This window comes from Rattus rattus, chromosome 11 (assembly GCF_011064425.1).
Source record: "Rattus rattus isolate New Zealand chromosome 11, Rrattus_CSIRO_v1, whole genome shotgun sequence".
NCBI classification, from domain to species: Eukaryota; Metazoa; Chordata; class Mammalia; order Rodentia; family Muridae; genus Rattus; species Rattus rattus.
Window position 1 is genome coordinate 55,672,250 of NC_046164.1, and position 6,668 is coordinate 55,678,917.

Below are 6,668 nucleotides of genomic sequence, written 5' to 3' on the forward strand. Positions count from 1 at the left end.
GATACAAGGCCCCAGTGTAGTGTATGAGCATCAATGACCATGTTGGTGACAGTCATCATGATTACCAGCACACTGTTCTCCTCTGGTCTGATCCCATAAGGAGGCCAATTCCACAATCTGAATCACATGGCTTAGCTACACAACATGGCTCATGACTTTAGAAAGATGTTTCAACATCTGACAGCAAAGACATGATATTTGTTAAGTGCTATTAGTGAGGCTCCAGTTCCTTAATGTGTCAGAGGGAACAAAGCAAGAAGCCCTTCCATATGAGCAGGACCTATACCTAAGGGATCTGCCAACACCTTATGAAGGATGTGCTCCTTCACCGATGAGATGGGACCTTGGGAATCTTGAAATATTCACCCAAGGTAAGAAGCTGACACTGTGGTTCACTCACAGGTCAAACATCCTCTGCAAATCAACATTAACCTGTGTGAATTCTGGGAAGTGATACAACCAAGAGGTAGACAAGTCTACCTTCTTACGTCTCTGACTTGTAGAATATGGTCAAAGAGGAATTCAATGAGAAACTCAGTAAAATCTCTGGAATCTGAGTTCGCTTGGTTTATAAGCATTTGTTTTCTCCATGCTCTCAGTCAGACTGCTACCTGGGGTGAGTTCTGGAAGGGAGTACATTTAATGAGTCACTACTTAATTAAGAATGTCAGTCTTATAAAAAAAAAAAAAGCAATGTCCACATTTGTACCACCCTGCACACCTGATCTGTGTCAGGAAAAGTAATGGTGAAAGCCAGTAATCAGCTTCATTCTTGTGCCTCCTTTTCCATCAGACAAAAGCAAATCAAACAGTGTGGATATGCTGGGCATGCCTGAAGACTGGGCTTTAGAAAGAGGGGAAGCCTGCACCAGGTAACATAAGATACCAGGCTGCCTACCTTCCAGAACAGCCCATGCACCAACAGAGCTGACAAATGACTAGTAATCCACTGACAGGCTGGTAAACATCTGTCAATGGAACCAAAGGGTTCTTACCCTCCCTCTTCAATCCTTCCCACAACCCCATACAGGGCTTTCTATCCAGCCAAAGCCCCAACAAGTACTAATGAATTGGGATTAAAGCTGCCAAAATACAGATCTTTGCACCCACATGACATTGTTACCACCAAGACGGATCTTCACCAGAATATGACAAAAGAATTTCAGCTTGCACACCAATAGCATGGCCTAGAGTTAGCTGATGGGAAAGTGACCAATGGTCAGTTATTGTCCGTTAAACGAAGAGTATCACTGAAGAAATGACCCCGAGCTGAGCACACCAAGGATATTTTTAATAGGATTTTTTAAAATTTATACTTCAAATGTTGTCCCATTTCCAGGTTTCCTGTCTATGCCCCTCTTCTTCTATGAGGGTGTTCCCCCACACTCCCACCCACCCCTTGCCTCCTACCTGCCCTGACATTCACCTACACTGTGACATCGAGTCTTGGCAGGACCAAGAGCTTCTCCTCTCACTGGTGCCCAACAAAGCCATCCTCTGCGGCAGCTGGAGCTATGGGTATGTTCATGTATCCTTTGGATGCACACCAAGGATCTTGCAAGGTCATCTGTCAATCCATCTGTTCCCATAAACCAAAGTACTAAGCTACATAATTTCCCTTTCTGTCTTCTATCAAGAGTTCAAGACTTCAGGGCTGTGGAAGATCTCAGACTGTGCCTCAAATATTTCTGTTTCTCAGTACTTGAAATAGTAAAATAACGTCTTAGCCAATTCCTAAATAAACCACATGGATGAAGGCTGACTAGAGGGCCTTGGAAGTTACTAGTATTTATCTCCTGGCTCAGAAGTGTTCCATCACCTGCTAATACTCCACAGAAACTTCCCAGTCACAGTTTCCAAATCAACAGGTCTTTGAATATGGCCTGTAGAGTGGTTGCTCTATCAAAGCCCTGAAAGGAGGTTTCGAGTGGATCAGACAATTGCACCAGTAGAAAATTCTCCCAAACCATAACATTCACCAAAAAGTTGATCACTACTGTCCATTAATAAAGCTCACAATGACACTACCACCCCACCAACCCTCACACTTGGGAACTTTACTTCCTTTAATTGGGAGGTGAGAACATGGCAACATTCCTGTCATCCATAAAAAGAGGCACTGGTCCCCACTGGATCTAGGCTTTTACCTTCACCTAGCATTTCCCTAAGTGTCTTGGAGACAGTCCAAGCAGGGAGGTGCTAAAAGGGAGCAACCAAGTCAGGACAGACTTCTGCTAGAGCCCCTGCCTATCTTTACTACCGAAAGGGATCTGTCAAGGGCTTCCCTATAATAATGTATAATGACCAAAAATAGCAGAAAATGGACTACAAGGTACACAGGAGCTATTTCTGCCTTGGCTCAACAGAGCTGTATCTTGATTAAAAAAAGTGGTAAAGTTCCCTGAAAAGGAACACTTCATTTAAAAAATTCAGAAAAACTAGCAAATGAAAGCTGATTTTTTTTCCGTTCTTGTTCAACTGTAGTGGAAATGCCTCAAAGTACACAGTAAGAGATTACGGTTTCCAGCCCACCTGTTCAGATGTCTGCCTATCTCCTCCTTCCACTTGATATCCTGCTGCCCAAGACTCTGTTCAGTTCCTGCCCACTGCTGACAGAAAAGGGCCCACTTCTGCTTAGCTAGGGTGCACTTCAGCTTCTGGAGATACTCCATCAGAACATCAAACTCAGCCATTCGACCACACTGCTTGTCATCAAAGATGTTGTCAACTTGCTGCAGGAGCAGTTCTTTCCAAAGTGTTCCTCAGCCTCCACGCCACTGTCACTGTCTCCCTGAAAAGGGTTGGTGCATGGGCACTCTTCAAAAGGGTTTCCAGGAGCAGCTGGACTGGCAGTCTGGGGTGGTTATCCTCATCAAAGGGGTTGGGTGATGGACTGTGTGGGTCAGTGAAGGGATTTCATGCCCCCAACTCTCCTCCTCTCCCTCAGCATCCTCTTTGAAAGGATTTTATTCTTTGGTGACTACATCTGGAGGGCCCAGGGAAGCCTCTACAGCAGCACAGCTGACAGCACCCTCTGTAGGGCAGGGAGGTCTTCCTCAAATGGGTTGAGAGAAGTCCTATCACTTTGCTGTGATATGGTGCTCTAAAGGAGTAAATTCTTGGCCAAGGGCTGGGGATCCAGAACACAAATGTATGGGGGCTGGAGCTGAGACAGGTGAAAGGGTATCAGGAGCTGTGCCACTCTGAAATGGGGAGGAGTCCTCATCCAAGGAATAGGCAAGATTGGTATGAGACCCTCAGTTGGGCTCCAACTGGAAGGGCATAACTTCTGGGAGTTCTAGAACACAAGTCCCTGTTTGCCGGGATGCGGTTGTGAACTGTTCTTGTTCTCATTCCGGCTCCCATTTGTGGAGCATCTGTAACTGCTCCCGCTGCAGCTCCTCCTCTCCTCCACCTACCTCCGGGACAACTGAATGGTCTTCTCAGTCTGCTGCTGGTCAGACTCATCCTGCAGCTGCCTCAGGTTCTCTTGAAGTGTGCACACCTCATTTGTGCAGCCTGCAGACTTGACCTGCCTGGCCTGATGAACAATGGAATGTTGTAGCTCTGCTGGAGGAGAGCATCAGAGTCTTCACTCTGTCCCTGACCTTCTGACAGTGGGAGCCAGCCCTCAGCCTTTCACAAGGGGACAAGGATGCCTCAAAGAGACCTCATATCCCATTGGCTGTATGAGATGCCAAACCACTTTCCCTTTTTTCAAGCTTCTGCCGGGACTCCAGAGCAGCCTGTCTCTCCACAGTCCTCTTCTGCTCCAGATCCTGCTTTTCTTTTCTTTCTCAGTTCTTCAAAACTGTTTTTGGTTGGTAGTGACATCAAACCTTGTAACTTTTCCTGCACAGTGTAGCTGACTGTCTGATCATTCTCTGTATCCTTGGTGTTTGGATGCGGTAAAGGGTCTTGGTTCAAACCCAAGGTTAAGATTTTCTTACTTAAAGCATCTATTAGCTACACTTTCTGCACTTCCACTCAAAGGTCATTGGCATGCTCCAGACTGTAAGTTGTCTCCCCAGCATTTAATGATGCTGCCATCCTGATATATTCAGGAGCTTTCCGGTCAATGTTCTCCATGCAAAGTCGAAGCTTTGGCCAAGGGCAGGCCAATGAGCTCCAAACACTTGTTGAGCATAATAGACCCACAGAGACAGCAGTGGTGATGGTGGTTCCGGAAGTCCCAGTATTTGTTCTGTCAAGTGCAGTGAGCTGTTCCAACCTGGTTTTTAGTGTATTGACTTCACAACACAATGCTCCATTCTTGCAGCACAATGTTTTTTGAAGTCCGAAAGATGGCTTCTCATAGCACCAAGCTCTTGGGGTTCGTTCCCATATGTAAGGATCAACCCCTCCATAACTGGTTCCATTCAATCATCTCCTCGTTTCAACCACTTGTCCTTTGCTTTCCTAGATTTCTGAACAAGATCAACCCCACAGAAGTCACCAGCTCAAAGCTGTTCATTTTTCCACCATACAGGCCTAGTTACTGCTTACTCCCAAGTTTAAGTGTCCATTTTTAATTTGCCCTTTGACATCATGATCTTCTGACTGTTCTTCCTCATAATGTAACTGAAGTTGATAGAAAGACGGAAGGTCCTTCAGGCACAAAGCTTACAGGAAGCCTTCCCTCACTTCCCCTACATCAAGAGACACCATAGTTGTGCTTCTCTCCACCCCAGGAAGGCAGGAACCTCATGCCAAGTCAGCTTGATTCCTCCCAAGGGAGCTGGATTCTGGCAGTGTTGGCTTGAGCAGGCAGCCCTTGATAATTGAGAAGTGACATTGTGGCCTTGGATGAGATTTCCTCTCTTCAGCAGGAAGAATCACTGTTAGACTGTGAGCAGGCTAACACCCTTCCTCACTCCCCTCAGCTTCTGACAGACAGCTGGCAGTCTACAACCCCAACTCCCAGCCTTCAACATTCTTCAGAGACAGTAGCCCTAGTCATTGGGTACTAGGACCTCAGCAGGCCTTATGTGTCTGGTTTTTGTTTGTTTGTTTATTTGTTTAATTTATTTACTTTTACACTGTAGATTTTATTCCTCTCTCAGTCTACCCTCTGTTCCACATCCCATACTCCTCCTTGAACCCTTCCCCATCTCCATGAAGAGGTCCCCACCCCACCAGACCTCTAAACTCCCTGGGGCCTCCAGTCTCTTGATGGTTAGGTGCATCTTCTCAGACTGAACTCAGGCACGGGAGTCCTCTGTTGTATATGTGTTGGAGGCCAGTGTCAGCTGGTGTATGCTGCCTGGTTGGTGATCCAGTGTCTGAGAGATCTCAGGGGTCCAGGTTAATTGAAATTGCTCATCCTCCTACAGGGTCACCCTCCTTCTCAGCTTCCTCCAGCTTTTCCCGAATTCAACCAAAGGGGTCAGCAGCTTCTGTTCATTGGTTGAGTGCACATATATGTATCTGACTCTTTCAGCTGCCTGTTGAGACTTTCAGAGGGCAGTCATGATAGGTCCCTTTTTGTGAGTGCCCCATAACCTCAATAATGGTGTCAGTTCTTGGGGCCTCCACTTGAGCTGGAGCCCACTTTGGGCCTGTCACTGAACTGTCTTTTCCTCAGGTTCTTCTTCATTTCCATCCTTGCAGTTCTTTCAGACAGGAAGAATTATGGGTCAGAGTTTTGACTGTGGGATAGCAACCCCATCCCTCACTTGATTGATGACTTGTTTTCTGCTGGAGGTAGGCTCTACAATTTCCCTCTCCCTACTGTAGGGCATTTCATCTAGCCCCTCCCCCCTTGAGTCCTGAGAGTTTCTTACCTCCCAGGTCTCTGGCACATTCTGGAGGGTCCTGCCAACCTCCTACCTCTTGAGGCTGCCTGTTTTCATTCTATCTGCTGTCCCTTAGGGCTTCAGTCCTTTTACCCCATCCAATACCAGATCATGTTACACTCTCCCTCCACTCCCATCCCATTTCCCTCCCCTCTCCCTCCCTGTGGTTGCTTTTTTATCTCTCCCAAGTGGAACTGAGGCATCCTCGCTTGGGCCCTTCAGCTTGATGACCTTTTTGAGTTCTGTTGACTGTATCTTGGTTATTCTGTAGTTGTTTTCTGTTGTTGCTGTTGTTGTTGTTGCTGCTGCTGCTGCTGTTGTTATTGTTGTTGTTGTTTTTGGGTTTGGGGGTTTTGGCTAATATCCACTTATTAGTGAGAACATACCATGCATGTCCTTTTGGGTCTGAGTTACCCCACTCAGAATATTTTCTAGTGCATCTATTTGCTTGCAAAACTCAGGATGCCCTCATTCTTGATAGTTGAGTAGTTATCCATTGTGTAAATGAGCCAGATTTTCTTTATGTGTCTTATTAAAGAAAAGGGTATAGGGGGTACCCATGGGTACAGCTGAATATGTAGCATAGGATTGCCTTATATGTCATCATTGGGAAGGGAGACCCTTGGTCCTGTGGATGTTTGATAACTCAAGATAGGGGAATGCTAGGCCCCTGAGGCAGGAGTGGGTGGGTGGGTGGGTGGGGCAACATCCTCATAGAGGCAGTGGGATCAAGGACGGGATAGGGGGCTTATGAAGGGGAAACTGGGAAGGGGGATAACATTTGAAATGTAAATAAAGTAACCAATAAAAGAAAGAAACAGGTCTATTCAAGTCCTTTGACCATTTGTATCTTGATGCTTTTGTTTTCCTTTG

At 46.3% G+C, this 6,668-nt stretch overlaps 1 pseudogene; it reads right to left on the reverse strand.

Moving 5' to 3' along the window:
* Positions 1–2,474: 2,474 nt before the first annotated feature.
* LOC116912005 lies at positions 2,475–4,668 on the reverse strand (annotated as a pseudogene).
* Between the last annotated feature and the right edge of the window lie 2,000 nt (positions 4,669–6,668).